Source organism: Lepisma saccharinum, chromosome 26 (assembly GCF_977018435.1).
Source record: "Lepisma saccharinum chromosome 26, izLepSacc3.1, whole genome shotgun sequence".
NCBI classification, from domain to species: Eukaryota; Metazoa; Arthropoda; class Insecta; order Zygentoma; family Lepismatidae; genus Lepisma; species Lepisma saccharinum.
The window spans coordinates 41,367,145-41,390,677 of record NC_139254.1 but is presented as its reverse complement, the minus strand read 5'-3'; the positions used below and the strand labels follow the sequence as shown (position 1 = coordinate 41,390,677).

The 23,533-nt window shown below is 36.7% G+C and overlaps 1 protein-coding gene across 2 annotated transcripts in view; it reads right to left on the bottom strand.

Annotated features, from left to right (window-relative positions):
- The window catches only part of LOC145979507 (clavesin-1-like), a 92,768-nt gene extending 72,784 nt beyond the window's left edge, over nt 1-19,984 (bottom strand). The window contains exon 1 of one of the 2 annotated variants that reach the window (XM_083112445.1): nt 19,822-19,984. The gene's annotated coding sequence lies outside the window, so the exon portion shown is untranslated. Of the gene's footprint in view, nt 1-11,000; nt 11,118-19,821 lie in introns of those variants that run through there. The other variant, XM_083112446.1, reaches the window with a different exon arrangement.
- Nucleotides 19,985-23,533: the final 3,549 nt, after the last annotated feature.

The window sequence follows — 23,533 nt, the reverse complement described above, 5'->3', positions numbered from 1 at the left end:
TGTCAAGCAGAATGCTATTCACAAGCCTCTCTTGATACAATTATGACCTTGCAACTTTTTGTTGTATTTTTGTTTAACTTGACATGTTTGTAAAGAATGATATCAAATATACACAGGGCTTAAGTTTTTAATATTTTTTTACTGATATGAATTAAAATAGTAATAATTTCGAACCAAAAAGAAGACATATTTGCAATATCAAAAATAAAATAATTTGCTTTCATCAAAGTCACACATACGAAAGTTAATTGAATTACAAATACGTTATTAGGTCCACCACAAAAATATTATAACTTTTAAAATGCCCATTACAAATTTTGAAAGAAATATTTTATAAAAAAGTGAACTGTTCCAAATACTTGATATGATTCAGATCAAATTACATATTTCTTAAGTGTAATACATTTTTGACGTTGCTTGTAAGGCATGGTATCTTTAAGGAGCCTTAAATGCGAATACCCAATTAAAATTCAAACGAATTTCTATGTGATTACAGTTATTTATATCTAGTAGAAGAAAAGTATGTGCTTCTCTAGTAGATCGCAGTTCACATCCATGTACGAGAGTAAAATTTAATTCGAAACTACCATTATGAGCACTGCTGCATGTAAACAATGGTATCTACTGTAGATACCACGTTTTAAATGAAATAGAATGTACCTGGTCATGCACAGTTTTAGTCGCATTTTTGATTGGCAACCTCTTCGTCTTCATTCACCTCATTCTTAGTCGGTGGTACATATTCCTAGTCGCTATGGGAATCACATACACTTTCTAACTCGTTCTCATCTTTGCTGTTGTCTCAATACTCGAGAACTTTCTGAGACACGTTGCAATTCAGTAACAGCCGTTTCGCCGCCACTTTACTACTTACCTTACTTTACATGAAACAACTGGTAGATGCCATAACTTTCAACACGTCTAGCTCTGTCATCTGTGTACGAAACGAATCACATCGAGTACGATTCGACTCCATTTACGATGGATTACACGATGCACATTTTAACTCCAAAATGACAAAAATGTCACCATGTTTTACACCCGAGCCGTTCAATTGTGTTTAAAGCTTTGCCGCACAGAGGGACTGGATGCCATATTTGATGAAAACCTTTCCTTTTTCTGAGCATATCTATTTAATCACTAAGAGATTAATGTGCATACTGGGTCTGCTCTGCCGTTCTACACAAATTAACAATCCGTCTGCTCTCATCAAATTTTCAAAATCTTTCGTTTCAATTAAAATGAAACTAGCCAATCTGGTTCATGACATGCCCCAAAAATTTAGATAAAATTAAATTAGTTCTAAATTTCTTCCTGGTCATTGTTTGTCATCGAATTCCATTCAGAAAACATTTTCAAAAGCCCATGTTTCTCAAAATCTTAAATACTGTATTGATACTCCTCAGGACAGACATGAACTGACATATATTCATTAAATGAAATAATCAATGGCAACATCAGCATTGATGGCCTTGTCCAGGAAAATTACTTTCGAGTGCCGTCTAACACCACAAGGAGAACTCATCCCTTCGCTTGGCAGAAGCTAAGATTATACCTCATTCAGCGTTTCCTCTTTCACAGAATACAAGTACCGGATTTAACTCTTTGTCGCCCCTAGGCCTAATAAGCTCTGCCGCTCCCACACCGTTTATGGAGAATGAAAAAAAATCGTTATTTTCTGTATTACTATTTTTACAATTAACGGCATGCAGTATTAATTAAATGATAGTTACATATCAAGAAATGTAACAAAGCCATATGACATAAATTATATAAATTACATTATATCATTTGCCTTGTTTTCAGAGAAGACTTTTATTTTTACTTCATTTAAGTGATAGGACAGAACACACACTTGGATCATCAACAGAACTTTCCTCACTTCTTTTCTGATTACATTTCTATATAAAAAAAGAACTGATTTTCGGAATCTTCTTCAGAAATGCTTCCTGCTTTTCATCATTCTCCGGTTTTCTCTTCTTGTATTGTGACCCACTGAGTCTTACTCTTTGATCACTCATAATGAGCGTAATAATGACGTTTTAAACTTACCCCAAAAAGCGCACTTCGGACACTGACGCACGCGAGATGCGACACACCCTTACTTCTTGAATAATATTCTCGAGGAATGAACAGTAGAACAGTACAATGCGAAACCTCTTTAATAATAGTTTAATTCTCAACAATTCAACGCAAATCACATGCTTTTGATATGCGTCCAATGCCGGCAGCAACAAGGAACGCAGCCAATCCGGTGTTGTCTTTCAAAAGCAAGGGGCAGGCTCCACGTTCTTGCCGCAATCGCCGACCCGGCTCAGCAAAATACTGTACATTCGAAACAACAACGTCGGTAATTATAACAACAAATTAGTAAACTAGTTCCAAGCCCTGATACCCTATATCTCTTGAGAAATATTCTTTGTTAACGTATATTTACAATACAACTACATTAAATCATTCCATTCGTGTGTCCGAAGAAAAAAAGTAGCAATCCGAGAATTAGGTCTTTCTTATAAATTTAAAACAAGCAATCGTGCCGCCCCAAAAAAAGTGTCGCTCTAGGCCCGGACCTATGAGGCCTATTTGGAAATCCGCACCTGAGAATACCCATCCAATACAACAATTTAACAAGACAAATAGACATTTTAGAAAATACAGGACGTTTTAACAGGCGGGTGTGTAAAAATATGTAAGTCTCTTGTTCGCGTGTAATTGTAATTTATATTGCTATTCTCTGTTGTAATTCCTATTATTTCCTGAACTTGCGTGGGTCTATTCAAAACAATAAAACACATTCCATTTAGTGGGAAAAAAATCTTTAATTTTTTTTATTTCGAATCTAAAATGACTGATTTTAGTTCTTAAAGCCATACTAAAGGCAATTTTGTGATAATTTTTCGATAACAGATGGCAGCACTGTTTGCCATGGCAACCAATTACCATGTTGCCAGATCTCTGCGTAAATATAACCAAGGTAGATACATACAGGTTGGTCGATTAGGGTACTCGATGTGAGGTGACGCCATATTGATTAGATGTGGATTAAAAAAAAAGTAAATCAGGAAATTGATAATCATCAGATTTTAGTTATATGTTCTTATTAGAGAAATAAGCAATATATCATCAGTGGAAGGTAGTAATAGTCGAAATATTAATATAAAATCCGTTGTTTTATATTAGGTATTTATTTTAATATTTAGAAAGCAGAGAAGAAAGTACAATAATAAGTGTAGTTAATTCAAACACGAAACGGACCAAATGAGGACAGTAATTGAAATAATTGAAAACATTTTGTGAATTCGTTTGAAGCAAATGCTGCGTTGACTGTACACTTTATTTCGCATGACGGTACTTTCTACCTTTGATCGGAGACTTTATACTTTGTCCCGACTATCTCTGCTGCAGCAAAGGCTGCACAATAGCGGCAGAGAAAGGGGTGGGGATCGAGTGGCCAGAGCGAAGCAGTACACGATGCTGCGAAAGCTGGTAACTTCAGCCTCTATCTCCCTTTCCCTCTCGCATGTTCATTGGTACTCGTAGAGCCGTCTCGCGTCACAACTTGCGCAGAGACGTTTCCGTTCGTTTGCTCCAGCGAAGTTGTTTTCTTGTGTATGGAGCGACCGTTCAAAATATTCTTGGGTAGAACGCAATGCAACCACCGTGCTTTCATTGTTGAAACGCCATTTACAAGATATTATTTTCCGCACCCTTATTAGTAAAATGAAGTTAAAGATAAAACAAATTTTCATTTTTTTTTCAATTATAAACATTGTTGAAAGATGCTTAAAAATAGTAATGTTAATTTTTCCACAAGGCCCTAAATTTCAGATTTTAATGTAATTTTGTTACAGAATTCCAATTGATACAAAAAGTGTTCCATTTTCTCAGGATGACAATAAGACCAAATTATATTTTAGTTCATAATATTTTCTGGAATATTAAAATCTGCAAAAGTTCTTATTCGCAATATTGGAAGAAAACTGAAGATGGAAATTGAAGCTCAAGTTACTATACTATAAGAAAATTACTTATTTGAGGACCTTGAATTTATGTCTTAAGCCTTGGTTATGCACAGATAGGCTAATCAGGACTGGACTTCCAGTTTAAAGTGGGATCCGAACCACTTTTCAATGCGCCTCCACCCAATTAAGTTCCGAGCCGTAATTAGGGGGCGCCGAACGATGTAAATGAAAAATTTTGTAAAAGAGAGAATGCCATGGTGTTCCGTGAAATCATTTGTGCTGAAGCCAATTCCAAAGCAAGGCTGACAGAATCTAAGAATAGCAGGACAAAATGTTACTCAAAATTGAATTAGTTTTCATATATTTCTTGCATTTTTCTTCCAGACGGCTAAGAGCACCTAATAGGGGGACACAGAGGGGCAATTTCTCCCCTCGATGGCAAATTTTATGCTAATAAAAATGAGTTTCGTAAAATTTTCTTGCTACCTTCGCTCACATTTTCTTCTTTCCTTAGAGTATCATCAAGTTCAGAGCCAATTGCTACAGGGCGGCAGGAGTCTGACCTGGCCACCCAAACGATCTAAATGAAAAAAGTTGTAAAAGAGAGAATGCCATGGCGCACCGTGGAATTATTTGCTCCCTATTAAATAAATATTATTTTAAGTTTGCAAAAATTGGACATGAAAATTTTCTTGCTAGCTTCGCTCACAATTTAGTTCTTTTATATAATGTATTGTAAATTTCTAGAGAGAGAGAAGTAAGACCAAATGTGTACTTCAGATTGTTGTTGCTAAACAGTTTTGTTTTAAATGTATGAACATCGTTTTGAGGAAAACAAGCACATAAATGTGAGAGACAATTTATATAATTTTCGCTGTTGGTTTATTATGATGAATTGATTATGTAATATATTTAAATAATATTCTTATATGTATTAAAGAAACATTGAATACGTGCACAATTTTGTGTTAAGATGTTGCATATGTATTTTCTTATTTTACGTCACTCCGTATTGCATATTTGTAAAACATATATTCTACATGAAACTTACACATATCAAATGTAAAAAATGAATTACATTCGTAATTTTGTCTCAAAAATAGAGTTTGTGGGCTTGTTTTCCGTTATTAGCAAATGTGAAATTGAACGTGTTGAAAAAATACCAGACAAGAATGCCAATAATAATAATAATAATAATAATAATAATAATAATAATAATAATAATGTCATTATCATTCCTATTCCTATTATTATTATTGGCACGATTATCTTCCTGGTACTTGCCACCCCACCCAGACAAAAATTCGTGCTTTGTGCTCACCATATATTGAACCTCTATAGTACAAGGCGACGACGTTACCACTACGCCATCGGGGATGCCTTTATTTGAAAACCGGGAATAAAGATAAACGAGCAGCAGAGTGATTATTTGTTGGTTTCATAATACTTAAGTACAATTATACACACGTTGCCTCCTCAGAATGCCCAAAGTCCTGTTTCACAGTTCTTCACGAATTATAAGGCTACTGGTTTGTTCTGCAGCTGTCTTCGGAAGTAAGAGTAATATTTTCGAGTAACAGTAACTGTAAACTACTTACGTTATGAAATTAGTACCTGAAATTTAGTTATTTTTCCACCTAACTAGTAACTAAATTGAAATTTGGTTGTACACTCCTGTTCACATAAAGTGTCACTTTTTATAAGGTCGAACAGTTGAAGTATGTTCCACTTGATCTGAACAGAAGTATACAATGACTGTTTTTCCTTCCCATAGAAAGGAATTTTCTTCTGTTCTGATGAATTAGCGATTATTGAAATCGTGACACCACGAGAACAATCTTATTTATTGCCAAGAAACAGAATGTGTTTATTCCAAGCCTATTTTAATTAGAATAATTTCGACATAAAGCTATATAATCTCCAACAACCCTCATTGGTATACCACAGTTCAACAGTGAATAATATATACCACAGTTCAACAGTGAATAATATATTGTTTGCGCAACAAAAATACAAGAAAATACTATGTTTTCATATTTTACTTAAAGATGTGGATTTTATTGCCTCTGTATTCACATATAAAATATATTAACTTAGTTATAATTATATGGTTGATTGATTTAGTTTATTTTCCTACGTTTTTCTGCCATTTTTGTCTGATCGCAAAGATAAGAATGAGTGATAATATTTATTTATTTATTTATTTATTTACTGCCCTCAACAGAGGTAATCCTCCTATTACAGACGGCAGGAAAAAAAACAAAGAAAGCAATACAATTAGCAAATATATAAACAAACATCACTAACATAATCAATAATGAAATTAAACAATCTCACGCTTTCTCTTGTCTTTCACCATACTAGAACAAAGAGTTGTGCAATAATTACATACATAAAATACCTAAGATATATAATTGTAGAATACAATGGAAAATAATGGGAGAATAGTGATATCGGAATGATTACCGTGTATTTTTGTCATAATTCTGATTCAATCATTTTGTTATATAGTTTGAATGGCAATGATAAATCTCAGGCCTGGTTATTCATTGAAAGCGTATTATACAAATCACACATTCTACTTAATGGGCTTCTTTTATATTTCTCAGTTTTGGGAATTTTCTGAATCAGTAAGTTTCGCTCACGTAAATAACTTTTTCTGGTATTGAATTGTAGTTGACTGAGGAAATAACTATTGTCTAATATACCGTTTAGAGTTTTATGTAAGTATAAGTGATACAGAATGTTCCGCCTATTACAAAGGCTTTTAAAATTAAATTCATGCAGCAAATTTTGATATGGCACATTATATTGTACTGGCTTTTTATATTTTATATAATATAAATACCTCAAAAATTTGTTCTGTGTTCTCTCCACGGTATTTTCATGCGATTTGTAGATTGGTGACCAGATAATAGAAGCATATTCCAGTCTACTTCTTACAATACTGTTATATATGGTTGTTATACAGTTTATACTTGTGAAATTCTTAGTATTTCTAATAACAAAGCCTAGTATTTTGTATGCGTTATTAACAGCATGTGAGATATGCTGTTTGAACGTCAAGGAAGAATCAATAAGAACACCAAGGTCTTTTACTACGTACAGTCATGGAAAGTAGTTCTTGGGCCAGGAGACCTACGATATCGTAACATCTTAAAGCCTGTTGTCTATGCAACCCAAATAACAAAATTGTCGCTTGGGTTTGCCTGGCGGACCTGGATTCTCGGGAATGATTGAGTATTGACAGCAGCGTGAGTCATACCCCCAAGCCCAGCCATAACAAACAACAGCTGGGTGCCGTGAGACCACCAGAAAAAGGTTCAGGAATTGGTTTCTTAACAACAGCTATTCGTAAGAAAATGTTCTCTTTACTGATATTAGAGTCATTGTCAAGAAAGTTCACTGAAATGGTGGTTTTCGTCGAATCATCATCGCGCAACACACATGCTGTCAACCCAGAAGTCCTTGAAAAAGATTGGAGTTAAAAACAACTACTTGACTAATGATAGGGCGAATCGCTATTCATTAGTCCCAACTTAGAATTTTGTGTAAGACATGGATCATCATGTCCTATCATCCATTTCATAACTTCATTAATCATCCTCATCGCTTTTGTTGACGCCAAGTGCTAGAAAAGCAATATAAAATAAGCAAAATTAAGAAATTAATAAATTATATTTTCAGCGATTTCACGCAGCGACTCAGTTGCATGTAGACAAAGTTTCGTTAATCAGGAACCAAGGGCCCCCTCGTTGTGCTTCATTGTCATTTTCCCTCCACTTTGCCTGCCGCGATTAACCTGATGTTGATTAATACACAATCCACAAAGTGCACCAAAGCGGCGCATATTATGAATAGGTAAACTATGTGATATTATGCTAATTTAGAATTTAGTAATAAAATGTGAATTTTGGGAGCTTCAGTTAAGTGGCTGCACATCCATTACGTAATCGCGATATCATCAAATTATACGAAGCGTGTCTACACCTACGTAAAGTGTCAGTCCCCGTCATAGGCGTGCGCAGACCCTCTGATTAGGGGGGATAGCCTTGATTATATTTCAGGCCGGAAAAGAATAACGTAATTTCATCTCACTTGTTTAAATTTTATTGCATTGATGGGTGTGTTTATATATACACCCCTCCCCCCGCCCCCCACACACATATAAATACATACATACACACACACACACACATATATATATATATATATATATATACCACACACACATATACAACACACACACACACACACACACACACACACAACATATACTTATAAACCAACAATAAAAATCATATAAATTGTATCTCAAATCTGCGCGTTCCTTTTCCTCCCAACAATTGTTCATGCACTTAAGATAAAACCTTTTAGCAGCAATACTTCTCTCCTCGGTAATATAAAATGCATTACAGAAAACAAATTACGAGCAAAGCGACCAATAAATTTTCAGATCCAAATTTTTGCAAAATTAAAACAATGTCGATTTAATATGGGGAAAAAAGTTCATGGAGCGCCATATTATCCTCTTTTACAATTCTTTTCATTTAGATCGTTTGGCGTCCAGGGTTAACTCCCGCCGACCCCTAGCTACGGCTCTGAACTAGACTAGACAGCAAGAAAAGCAGACATTGCGAGCGAAGCGAGCAAGAACATTTTAAAAAAGGTATTTATATTTGTATAAAATTTGAAATCAATGGGGCAATTGCAGCTCTGTCCCTCCCCCCCCCCCCTCCCCGCAGGTGATCTTGGCAGTCTGGAAGAAATAATGCAAGAAAGACGTGAAAACAAAATCCATGTTGAGCATCCTTTTGTCCTGCTACTCTTAGATACTGCTACTCTTGCTTTCCTTTACTTCCATGTTTGCCCCCTAAAATTGATTTCCGTTCAAGGTTGTGGGGGGCTGTGGTTTCGCCACTGCACCCCCTTCCCCCGTAGTTGCCTTGAACTTTCAAGGGCTTCAAAACACTTAATTTCCTTTAAGAGTATAATATAGTTTAATAACGGCGATAAGATTCATCTATCCTAAATTTCTAGGTGAAAATATACTAATAATATAGGGGCATAGATGTCTGAAAGGGAGGCAAGGATTGCCACATCTTCCCCTTAGAAAACGAATGTCAACCAAAAAGTACGTTTTCACATGTATAATTTGATTTCAGTCATAATAATTTACATTAATTATTATAATGAGGATGCAGGAATGCGATAATGCAACACTATTATCGGGGTAATATGCCCATGGAAAAATACCTTGCTTGTCTCTTCGTGGAAAAAATCTTCAGACGTCCATGATTAGGGGGGCATTTGCCCTCCCCCTTGCCCCATGGGCGCACGCCTATGATCCAGGTGATGGAATATGTAGCGCAAAGCCAGGGCTTTAAGATCAAATTTGTTTTGTTATTGTTTTTATTAGTAATTACCTCAGTTTTCTTCCTCTGAAGTTAAATTATTCATGACGACGATTTATGATTACATTAAAGACATGAATGAACATACACAATGAATCCATTTTGGTCGGAATTCTAATTCGGAACCTTGTTCGGCAAGATATACAAATATCCATAAGGCATGAGTGTTTCATTGGAGATGTTCCTCTACTTCCGTCATTTTATCACTAACATATTTCTTTAATATACAATAATAAGTCACAACTACCTAAAAATAAATATTATTTTGCATTTTCACCTGCATATTTTTTTTTGTACGGTTAGTGTGAACTGGCACCTGTTTAATTAGATTGTTATTTATGTTCCGTGTGTAGTTAAATATAGGAAACATGCTTGAGGAACGATTACGGCTATAAGAATTCCGTCCGTGACGCGAGTGGTTAGCACAGTGCGCTACGATGTCTGATGTCCTGGGTTCGAATCCCGTTGTGCGTATGGGTGTTCTTTGTAAGTGCCCCTTCATCAATTTCATCATATCACTCATCCTCGTCGTCGCGATTAGCAAGAGGTGAAAGACAAACGACGCTAAATAAGAAAATAAAAAGAAAGAATCATTCTTATTTCCGGACGTGTCTTACATTTTATAGTTGTTGGCCTCCGGAAGGAATTTGAAAGAAATCTCAAATGTCTTATACGTATTTTGAGGATGACGTAACTTCAAATTAGATGGAGAAACAGAAAAACTGAGGTAAGTCTAAGATAACGTGGTTCCTTGGAGAAGTATGCTTAAATCAAAGAGTGTGCATGGTTGCTACTGGATGTTCGGAAAAACAATTACAATCCCAGCTCAGAAATTACTTCACGATTTTCTAGATCCGAAAAAGTCCGGATATATGTATAAAAATGCTTACCTTGTGAAGTTCTATCGATATAATTGTCGGTAATTTGTTCGAAGTAACTAGTAATGTTTCTCCTTATTGGAGAAATAAGGCACACAATTCTGTTTTTTCCCATTGTATAGTAGTTTTTTTACATATTAATAAACAAGAACTTCCAGACTTTGTTTACGAAATTTTGAAATTTTTCCTTCCCGAATTCATGGATTGTTTTCTCTTCCTGGCCCCACATCGACGAAAAACTTTCTGTCTTACATACACAAGTTGAAATCACATACAGCCGTGCTATTAATTAGCAGTTGAGGAATTTTGAACTCAACCGTTCACTTCAACATTAATTTTTGAGCTGAAGATGTGTCATATTCTCGTTATATGCCTAGATGTCCTAGTAACCTATTATAGTTACTGCAAATGCATTCGTGTCCAACATTTTGAGACAATTTGTCCTACTTTCCGCTGAAGAGTGATCTGATGAAAATTGTTTTTACTAATTCCTGATATAATTTATTCCAGCATTTCCTTCAACTTATGTTACCTTGTTCTTACCTCCAATGCTTACACAACGTTTCCTTCGTGCTCGACCTTTGGGTTCAGAAATGTTTACAAAACCCTCATCTCCCGCGTGTAAATAGCAGGCAACAACACTCTAGAAAACCACAATGTATACAACATGTTTACTACATATTTTACGAAAATATTAGAATGTTAGCTTGATATAACTGTGGATTGGAACGAACGAAATAAAATACCTGTTTCATACGCACACTGGAAAGAGCGCAGGCCTGCTGTGAGTCACTCTGGCAGTGAAGGTCACTGATCGAAGCAGTTGGTGCTTGCTTACTACAAGCTGGCGCCTTATCATTCCTCAAAGAAACACGGAAATCTTAGTTACTTTCTTTCGCCAGACTAATGGTGAACATTTACAGGAACGTAAGGAGTAGTATCGTATTCTATTGGAATTAGATTTCGTGGTGTTTAAAAGATATCATAACAATATGTAAATCTCTTTTGTGACCTACACTGAACTTATTTTTTTAAAGTTTCATTGACATGTGAAAGCAGAAATTTAGAGATCCTTCTTCCTTACGATTTCTAAACAACCGAAGAGTGTGGTGAACGTGAAACTACTTTTTGTTCGCAACAACGATATGAATTATACAAATGGTCCTTAATCAAAAACCCTATTACATCACAGGAAGTGATGTTTTCAACAATTCTACCACGTATCGAACGTAACCAATATTCAGATTGATTCCAAGCTTCTGTTTGGGTTATTTTGTGTCGCATTTTTACCTCTTGCGATAATTGCGACGACGAAGGTGATGGTTAATGATACGAATGCAATGCTACATCTAAAATTAAGCCTCAACAGGTTTCAAAAATGGATCCTCTGGCTTTGTAGAGAGTTACGGTGATTTTTATTTTTATTTATTTTCATTTGGTATTTTAAGTCCACTTTATGCACACAAAGGCCAATCGAGACTGCATCTACAGTTTAAAGTGGGATCCTAACCACTGTGTCTCCACCGGGTATCGAACAGGGGACTCCTTGATTACAAGGCGACTCCTCTACTACAGCGCCATCGGGAAGGATGAGAGAGAGAGAGAGAGAGAGAGAGAGAGAGAGAGAGAGTTACGGTGACTACGATAATGAAGAATTGAAAGTAATTAGCAGAACGCCTAAGCTATTCTTTTGTCAATATTGGAATTGTTAATGAATGTTATGAATGTCAGTTCAAATTGAAAAAAGAAAACTAAAAGATTTCCAGAGTGTCGTTACAAATCGTTAATTTTTCTCTTTCCACACATTAGTTTGCTACTATGTAGATATATGCATGCTAAGATGCAGAAAGTGCTGCAATTTCAGTGTTTGGAATTGCGATTTATTTCTGAGAATGGAGTGAGTAGTAGGAAAAGGATCACCTCACATGTTTGGATTATACCTCACCGCCAAAAAAAGACACAAAATATATATCGGCTGTTGTTCTTATAAGGAAATATAACCTGTATGAATTGTGTCAAGAAATATTGGAGCCTATTCACATCCCTACGGAACTTGGAAGAAAGCCCACGTAGAGACTGGGAAGTTTTGTTACGACAAAATTGGGATGTATAGTAAATTAAAATGCAAAGTCTTACCTTGTGCTTTGCACCAAGCCATGAAGGCGTATAGGGGATGTGGAGTTAGTGGAGTTAGGGCCCCACGCTTTCTTCATCAGGCGGAAGGTGGGAATGATGTGATCAGCACCACGCCCCTGGCCGCCATACCCCCCCCCTTCCCCAGAGTTTCCTCCAGGTACCGACTTTATACGACGCTGGGTGGGCACCGAAGCAGCTTGAACAGGTGGACAAAATCCCGATTATCCCCCTTCGGAATCGAACCCAGATCTCTCGCATGGTAACAAAACGCCCTAACGACTGTGCTACTGCGGCACATACAGCAATTAAGGCAAGAATTGTTTTACCGTTTCGTTCAACGTTTTTAGGGGAATCATTTTCGGAGATATAACGTGTAGCTCTTGTCGGTTCTGCGACCTGGCTTGAGAAAAGGCGATTTTTTGACAAACAACATTCCACCTGACAAGTCACGTGACTTTCCTACATTTCCTGTGGCTGTTGGCTTTTGCATGAAAGACGAGTTGCTCTTGAGACAGACAGAATCACCCGATCACCTAATGGTGCAATGTGTGTTGCCTACCATTCCGGCATTATTTAGTGCCATTAAAGTTTTATGGGGAAGAACTTTTTTCCACCACTGTACACCTGAGGAAGCAATTGACTATTTACAGAGTATGTATAATGAATAGTATTTCTCTTATTTGTTAACTGCATAAAACAACACTTCTTTATGTTAAAACTAAGATCATTTACACAACTCCACTCATATAATGCATTTAGATCTTCTTGAAGTTTTAATGTATCTTCTACACTAGTAATCTCATTATATAATTTTACATCATCAGCGTAAATAAGGTATTTTGAATACTTAACATAAGTTGGCAAATCATTTATAAACAACATAAATAATAGAGGCCCAAGATTTGATCCTTGAGGCACAGCAGAGTTTATATAATACTCACGAGGTAATGATTGTTTATATGTTACATATTGCTTTCTTCCTTGGAGATATGATTTGAATAAGTTTATTAAATTGATTGTGAACCCAAAAGTTGATAACTTACGTAAAAGAAGATTATGTTTAATTCTATCAAATGCTTTAGCAAAATCAATATAAATTGAATGCACACTTGATCTATTATAAAAGGCATTGTGGACATCTTGGACAAAATTTACTAGGTTAGTTGTAGTGGAACGGCATGGATAAAAGCCATTTTGATTGCTACTTATATATCTTCTAACATGTTTAAAAAAATTTTAATACAAAATTTGTTCCCACACTTTTGCTAGAGCACACAGAATGGCAATCGGTCTGTAGTTTCCAATTTTTGCATTTTCACCTGATTTAAAGATAGGACATATTCCTGTTAACTTCCAGATTGTAGGAAAAGTTTTCGTCCTCATAATTAGATTAAATATTAAACACAGAGGCGTTTTAAGCACTTCAGCGCACCCTTTAAGTAAATATGGAGGGATTCCATCAGGCCCACTAGATTTTTTGGGTTTTAATTCTTTTATTGCCTCCCAGTATTCCGCTTCAGTAATTTTGTTGTTTGAGAGTGAATTAGATACGCATAATTCCATTTGCTCTGTTACATCATATGTGCTTGGACACTCAGAATAGACAGATTTAAAGTAACAAACAAAGTTATCGACTATACCTTGATTTGTTTCTATTACATTATCCATATATGTCATACTTTGGTTTGAATAAGTATTTCATGTCGTTCTTTAAGTTTAAGTGTTTCAATGATCTCTCTCGTAAACCAACAAGGATATATATTATTTGCATAGATTTTCTTTGTTGGTACTTTAAGATTAAATATTGAGTTAATATTGTCATTAAAGAACTTTACAGCATCATCTACATTATCCATGCTACTAATAGGTGCCCAGTTTACATCACGTAACATTTCGTAAATTCCAAGAAAGTTTGCCTTTCTAAAATTCAACGATCTGACTGGGTTATTTTCTATAATATTTGTTGATTTTGCAAAATGTAGAATTATTACTAATGCTGTGTGGTGTGCATCTTCCTTAACAAGAGGGAGTTCTTCTCTGTTAATAGTAACATCATCCTACACGTTAGCTAAGATTAAATCCAGTCTTCTATCATTATGATTTTGTATGTTGTTTAATGAGCGTAAGCCATATAGACTCAAAAAGTTATCTAGGGCTCTGTAACACGGTCCACCTAGTTGCAGATTGTAACTCGTATCAGAGATTTTTGGCAGATTAAAATCACCAACAATAATAATGTTGGCATTACGAAATTCATTATAATTCTCAAACAAATTATAAAAATGTATATAATTATCAATCGTCGAGGAAGGAGTAAAATACACAGATACTATATAGTATACCTTATTTCATAAATTCATTCTCACACATAAGACATCTAAATTATCATCTAAAATAACATTCCTAGATGTTATGTTTTGCCTCACTGCTATTATTACTCCACCTCCTCTATTTCGGTTTTTCTTATCGTGACGATATATTTTATAATTATCACTAAACAACTCACTACTAAAGACACCTTCATGTAACCAGGTTTCTGTAATAATAACTATGTCATAGCCATTTTCAATATTGTTTACATCGAATTCTTGAGTCTTTGTATTAAGCCCCCTTACATTGATAATAAACAGTTATGTTATCAATAGTCGTCATCTAGAAGTAATTAGTGGTAATGAGATCAATTTAAGTTAGATACATCTTCAAGTGTACTCAATATATATACATTTTTCTCTCCCTCATTCTTTCGCAGTTTAATAGTCTCTGAATTATCCACCCATAGGTAGGCGTAATTTCTTTCGCGTTTAAGTTTCCTAGCTTCACTATAAATATTCCTTCTATATGGGGTAAGATTCTGATTAACATATACCATCTCATTGCTTTCATAACCTAAATGAATACAATTTAAATTTCTCTTCACCTTTCGCCTTTACAGAAACATATCTCTGTCTGCACGCCTTACAAATTTAACAATTATACCTCCTTCTTTTTGAGTCGGTAGTTTTCTTAACCTATGACACACATCTATCATATCATTTGTCATCTCAATATCCAATGCCCTTCCCACACATTTTACAATTTCATACGAGTCTTCATTTTTCTTCTCCGGAATACCATAGATTTCAAGCGTGTTTCTTTTTCCATACTGATCGAGATCATCGAGTTGTTTCTGAGTTTCCTTCAGTTGTTTTTTCAAGAGAAGATTCTCCTCCTTCAGTTCCTGAATTTGTGCTAGACAAGCACTGATACTCTCAGATTGTTTCTTCATAAAGTTCGCATTCTCATCCAATTTGATGAAACGTATAAAGGATCATATACAATACCCATGCCGGGATTCGAACCAGAGATTCCTAGCGTTTTAACGATATGTTCTAACCACTCCAACACGGAGACCAGCAGTTATAGTTATATATGAAACTAATGCTAAGTTGTTGGTGGTCATCTGTGATGAAATTAATAGCGCGCTTGCATTTCATGTTCTGAACAACGGCTTACGAGATATAACTAATCTAGAATAAAGTATTTGTAATAGTAACTAAATTAGATACGTTTTAAAGAAACAGTAATTATAACCGAATTCATTTCTCAAGTGATTAGCTTTGAATTACTTCTGAAAAGTAACTTTCCAAACTATGTTGATATCTTAGAGTTCAGCATTACTCAGATAAGAATTATGAGAGGAGTTTTATAAAATAAAATATTGTAATAATTACCATTAGAATAAAATTCAAATTATTCAGAAACCATTTCATGAAGGGACTACTAAAACTATATATTCGGGATATACGTATAAATTCACATTAACACTAAACACCAAAATTGAAATCAAATGTCCAAGAATAAAATTTATTAGCGTCCGCAAAAATTAACAGAAGGATTTCAGTGTATTATATTTGGTCGCTTTGTCTGATGGACGGGTTTTCTACGAAATGTGGACTTGTGGAATTCGACGCATTTTATCTCGTTTCCAATCTTTTACTAGTTAAACTTATTTCCAACTCTAGATTTCATTTGTGATGCAACATTTAGAGCACTTAATTATGGTTTTCCAAGGCCGTCAACAAAATTATTTTCTCAGTGCTTAATGTGGGAGAAACCTGGAGTGATGTATTTCGAAAGTTAAGGGAATTGTCATAAATCGTCCCCAGCGCTAGGATAATTTGCATGGGTACTTAATCTGCTGTGTTTAATTCAAATACTTTGGAGTAATATAAACAAATGAAAACAAGTGAAAATTATATTAAAGAGGAAATAAAAAGTAGGTTTAATTCAGGAAATGCATGTTACTTCTTTCTTCGTAAACTTTTGTCTTCTCGTTTAAATGTAAGAAACTAAAAGTTAAAATATACAAAACAGTAAGTTTAACTGCAGTATTATAAGGGTGTGAAACTTGGTCCCTTACATTGAAAGATGAACATAAATTGATAGTATTTGAAAATAAGATCCTTAGGAAAATACTTGTACTTAAAAGGGATGAGGTTACATAATTTGTATTCATGTCCAGATATTATTAGAATAATTAAATCAAGAAGATTTAGATGGGCAGGGCATGTGGCACGAATGGGAGAGGAAAGAGAAGTTTACAGGATTCTTGTTGGGAAACCTGATTGTAAGAGACCTGTAGGAAGGCCAAGACGAAGATGGAAGGACAATGTGGAGTTGGACCTAAAGGAAATCGGTAGGGATGGAAATGAGTATATAGGTCTTGCTCAAGATAGGGACAGATGGAAGGCCTGTGTTGCTGCAGCCATGAACCTTCGGGTTTAAGAAGGCTAGATAGTTAGTTAGTTAGTTATTTTCACAACACCCCTGATCCATGTTTTCACCCTTCACTTTCACCATTTACAATATATGATGTCTTTCTAGATATCTCAGGTGTGTGTGTGTGTGTGTTTTTTTTTGGGCGGGGGGAAGAATTTGGATTTCGTTTAGCTTTCTCAGAATTTTAGCTTCTTAACTCTGAGAAAATGTTATCTTATTAATGTAATATTCGGTTCTGTACTTACGCCATGCAATGTCTGATAATGTAAAATGCAACACATTTCTTCATCCACGGTATTTTCGGAATGTGCCCCTAATTTGCTCACTCGTGTGAAGGAGAACAACCAGTAGTGGCTGTTTAGAGGTCCGCATACATGACGTGATTGTGTCCTTTCCTTTGGCCTTTTTCCTCACGATCTAGGCAAGCAGAAACTGGCTACTAGGCCTCATCGATGACGTATTTCTACGTCGTTGCCTTATAACCGAGGGTTCTGAAGCACGTTGCACTTTGGTTGGGATACCACTTTAAACTGTAAGTCCAGTCCCAATTAGGTCTGCATATAATGAAAAAGTAATAACAAGTGGCGTAACAGGCCATGAGGGCCAATGCCTACTTACCAACTGCCGGCCCAGTTCATCACCCTGGGGCCTCCCCCATGGCGCAGTGGTAGCGCCATTGCCTTGTAATCAAGGGGTCCCGGGTTCGATACCCGGTGGAGGCACAAGTGGTTCGGATCCCACTTTAAACTGTAGGTCCAGTCCCGATTAGCCTTACTGTGCATAAAATGGACTTAAAACAGCAACTCAAGTTCATCACCCAACAAGTTATGGCTTTACGTGTGGTCAGCACGACGAGTCGTAGCTGTATGTTTCCATGAACGGGTCACGCTACTCTTTCGTAGCTCCCCAATTTCCTCACGATGCATGGGTGGCCACCGGTCCCATACACAGCCGAAATCTCAGGAGAAACGTTTTTACGCTTCCACCAGAAAACTCTAACCTTCGTCCTATTTTAGCTGGAGCCTTAGACCACACCGCAAAGGTGGACTTAGAACCTCAAACCAAGTAGCTACTTTACGTTCATATGTGGTGCAATGTCCGCTTTATGACGCTCTCATTAACGTTTTATGTCATGCTTACATACTCATGTCCTAATAATTATGTTATAATCATTTTCTAATGCTGAGCAAAATTATATCTCTTGATCTGTCATTAACAAAGCTTTATTTAATCAACACAGATCTGCTCATTTCAGTTATTTGTTTTAAAGCGATACTCATTAACATAGAAGAAATGGACGAGTGTTCGAATAATTATGATAGCTTGTTTGCATCAGTCGCGAATCCACGGGGAGGGCGATAGGGGCACCTACCATTGTCTTGGAGATATTATTATGCCTAATATTTTTCAAGAGTCGGTATTTTATTCTATCGCCAAGTTTAACAGGCTAGAGGATATTTTTTTTATTAGAGTTTGGATTTAAAAACGATAGGCCAACCACTGTGCAAGACGCATCAAAAGGGACCCTTTGAAATAATAGTATTTTGTTTCTTTCTTTATTCACTTTACTCAACATATCTAATAGGGCCTCCCCGATGGCGCAGTGGTAGCGTCTTTGCCTTTTAATCCAGGGGTTCGATACCCGGTGGAGGAACAAGTTGTTCGGATCCCACTTTAAACTGTAGGTCTAGTCCCGATTAGCCTTACTGTGCATAAAGTGGACTTCAAACACCAAATCAACAACAACAACAAACAACATATCTAATCGTTCAGCTTACCGTGACAATGGCTCCTCAAATTGTGATAATTAGGACACACAATAAAAAAAGGGAAAAGTGCTTCCCTTTACTATGCACTACGCCACGAAGGCGTATAGGTGTGGGGTTAGGGCTACACACTTTCTACATCACGGCCGAAGGTTGGATTGGTGTGATCAGCACCACGCCCCTGGCTGCCTTTATCCCCAAAGTTACCTCCAGGTTCCAACTTTATACGACGCAGGGAGGACGCCCGAGCCGCTCGAACAGGTGGAAAAGATGCCGGTTCTTTCCCGCCGGGGATCGAACCGGGGTCTCTCGCATGGACGTCAGACGCCATAACGACTTTATTATTTTTTTTTAAAAAAAAGGAAAAACCCTGAAGCGGAATCTTCGCCCATCACACTTCATTCACTCAAATCTCTATTTCAGGACTTTCAAGACAGCCGGGATTCGAACCCGGGACTCCTAGCGTCGTAGCATAATGTGCTAACCACTTCGCTACGGAGGCCGACCTAAACGACTGAGCTACCGCGGCACAATTAAGACACACAATAATAACCATATATTCCAGCTCTGGGCCGGATAATAATAATAATAATAATAATAATAATAATAATAATAATAATAATAATAATAATAAACCCTAATTTACAGAACATTCACGGTTCCTCTTAACAGAACTATACCTTGTTTTTACATCTACTATACAATGAAAGTGTAGGTTGAAATTGATTCTCAGTGATGCGAGATACCCTACTGAAATTCACCCCTCCTCCCCTGCCAAATGTAACGTCGGTGCCCACCTCTTTAGGAAAGGTGACCATCTCCACGCATACCAGCACGATACCTGACACCTTTCTGCCTAAGTTGCAAAGATAAAATGACAACCGTCATGAAACCTAAGAACACTTACCTTCTGATGCTCCTTGGTTGTATTTTCAAAGTCGTCAAGCGCCTCACTAAAAGTCTACCTTGGTAACCACAACACCATGAAGGTCAAATGCGTCCAACGAAGAGTCAAGGGAAGGAATGAGGAGAAACACTCCAAGAAGAAAATATTCAAGGATTTCAGTTTTTTTCAGCAGTTTGTAATATGAGGCAACTGGTTGTGAGGTTTTGCGTAACAGCTAAATCACCTGGGAAGGAAATTGTCAAGGACACCCAAAGCGCCAGCGGCAAGACGGGAAGCGGGAGCTATCTGGCTTCTTTTCTTTCTCCTGAATTCATTTATTGCTGCTCTCGGCACGCAATGTGGTTGATTCCCACTTTAATGTTCCTTTGTTTACAATTTTCAAGATCATCAAGATGGGGAAGCGTGTGAGTTGCTTAAATTAGAATAAGGGAAAATGTATGTGTCAATGTGGATAACGTAGAAAGATATAGACACACTGGTATTAAGAATTATTCTTCTACCTTCGGAATTATATGAAATCAGGTTACATTTTATGTAATACAAGTATTGCTAAAATAACATTAATTTCATATATTGATTGATTGGTTTTGTGTTTTAAGTCCACTTTATGCACAGTATGGCTAATCGGGACTGGACCTACAGTTTAAAGTGGGATCTGAACCACTATGAGCCTCCAGCGGGTATCAAACCCGGGACCCCTTCATTACAAGGCGACGACGCAACCACTGCGCAATCGGGAAGGACCTACGTATTGATTGTTTGAAATACATTTTTGGGTGCGTCAACACTTGGGTTATTTGCACTCGTCACATTATATCTGCCTAGACCCTTACCGTAAATAAACTCAACATTTGTCAATGACGACTAACATACCTATTTAACTCATCTTCAGGCACTCGCGCTTACTTCTGTCACACGAGTACAAAGAGTGTTGTATTTTTTTCGACACTCACTATTTTCAATCATACAATTGTAATTCTTCAATAAAGTAGTATTTTATACTTTCTTAATATTTATTAATGCTTTTACACTAACTCTATCAATCATGAATACTAGTATTCATTGAATAAAATAAAAAGGTGACTCTTGGGGATGGAATTGAAGGAAGAACACAAGAGCGCTCACTTGTTGTAAAAAGTGCAACAAAGACACATTCGCTGCTTTATTCTTCTCTTGCAACTAAACGAGTGACTAATAAAACCACACATTTAGCAGTAACTATGAGGATGGAACAACAGACGAATACGTTGGTGGAATCCATTGTTGGGGACCAAGCTTTTCATTTTACTTCTAAAAGTTATACATTGTTGTACTTTTTACAACAGCGCGAGTGCCGGAAGGTTGAAAGCTGGGGAAGTCAACACAAATGTGGACAAAACAAAACCCTACAAGGGATTATAAGGGCCGTAGGTCAAGACGACAGAACCTCGTTGGCCTGCAAGATTGCGGTTATTGGGGCATACTACGAGGATGTGAGAGCGACTTTTGTTTCATCCTGAATGTCGCTTCTTACACCCCAAAATTATATTTAAGATGTGTTAGAGTGTATATGTATGTTCAGTCTGGAATTAACTATTCTTGGCTGTAAATTCAAATCTACATGTGCTGCATACATATATTAATATTGTTATTTATTATTATATTATCGTGCAGTTGTATTCTACGTTTTCCTTAAAAGCCTAAGTATCTGGATGAAACTTTCATTAACTTAGGTGCATTGAAGCAGGACATTTTGTAGATACATTATCAGCAACGGTGGTTCGGCGACTGTCACGTACCACACTTTTGTTCCATTCCCTGGGTGTGACAATCTAAGTAGGAAATCTTTTCCGACAAGACTCCTGGGACCGTGACCCAACCATTCAAAAGCGAAGGGGAGGCTGAAGGCTGTCGGAGCCTAATGCCTCATCACCTTCTTTGTGGAAGATATTGATAGGGTGTAGGCTGTTTGGTTGATTTGGTGTTTTAAGTCCACTTTGCACAGTAAGGCTAATCGGGACTGAACCTAAAGTTTAAAGTGCAATCCGAACCACTATGTGCACCCACTAGGTATCGATTACAAGGCGACGACGCAACCGCTGCGCCTTCGGGGTATCCAATAGGGTGTAGGCGTCTATCTCTTCATGCTCTATATGCTTTCGCGCCACAGAGCAATGTAAAAGCAATATTTACGTTCATATAAGAACATTAAAAAGGGCATTAAAATAAAACAAGCCTATAACTAATATTATTACAGCAAAGAAAATGAAGCATTCACAATCTATCATCAAAATTATTATGGGATTAAGAAACATTTTGTGCTCCCGCGTAGCCAATTGGTTAGCGCTCTCGCCTTTGGAGCGAGCGGTCCGGGTTCGATTCCCTATGGGTTCCTTCAAAATTTCGTGAGGACAATTGGGAGTCTACTTGAAGAACTAGCGGGCTCCAGTTACGAGAGCCAGAAAAACAGCGGCGATGGGATCCGATGCGCTGACCACTCGTCACCTAATGAAATGCCTCTCTGGTAGGCCCTGACCCTTAGAGGGCTGTTGCGCCTCCGAGTTTTTTAAGGAGCATTTTGCTTAAACGTAATTGGACGGAATGTAAACACGAATATTTTTTTCTTTACTTCCTTCCATTTCGGTGATTTAAAGTCATTTCTTCACCTCTTGGATTAATTGCGGCGATGCGGAACTTCAGGTACTGCAAGTTTTGAACCTCGGGACAAGGATTCAAAAATGTATGGTATGTGTATGTTGTGTATGTTGCTGAGAATCAGCTTAAAAGCACAAAATATACCGCATTACATGTTGCAACGTTGCCAATTTTGTTGTATCCTGAGAGATACAAAGTTCCTTTGTGGAAAATTTTGACAACATAGCGCAATATATATTTTAGGATACTATAAATAATATATATTTGTTCTTATATATTCACAAAATGAAAATTTGGAAATTATTTTATTATTATATGCTATTGTCATAAAAAATATAGCCACGGTACCTCAGTCAGTACGGCGTTTGACTATCATGCTAGACGTCTGGGTTCGAACCCCGGCGAGGGAGAACTGGGTTTTTATCCCACCTGTTCAAGTAGCTCCAGTTTCCACCCAGTACGTTTGCCCTTTTGGGCAGTTTGGTATCTATCCTTTCCTTCGTGCCCCATCCCCCCATGATCTACATATCATCCTATCGGATATTAGTCAGTGAGCAAGTGGCCTTAAAACAAAAGTGGTTGTGTTGCATATTCTAGTTGGCGATGATGGAACATCCTCAAGAGATTGGTAGACACTTTTATTCCTGTGTTCAATTTTCGTCGAAATATCTTTAGCGAATGGTAACTGATTTCCAAATAATGAAACAAGGAGACAACTAATATATGATCACAGTCATTTGCAGTATCTTCACCTTCACTTGAAGACATTCCCAAGTCAGAAATTCAATATCAGGTGGAATGATACTTATAATTTTTCCTGGCTTCTAAGAGTCTCATACAAGTGTCCCGGGTTCGAATCCCGGTCGGGCTTGGTTGTTTGTGAATGTCCATTCATCAATTTCATCATTTCATCACTCATCCTCATCTTCGCAAATTAGCCAAGAGGCACAAAACGCGAAGTAAAATATACTAAATAAAAAAAAAAATAAGAGTCTCATAGAACATGTAAAGTTGAATTTTCTAAAAACATATAATGAATAATAAGAATTTGAAAACTTTTTTGTACACCTGTATGGTA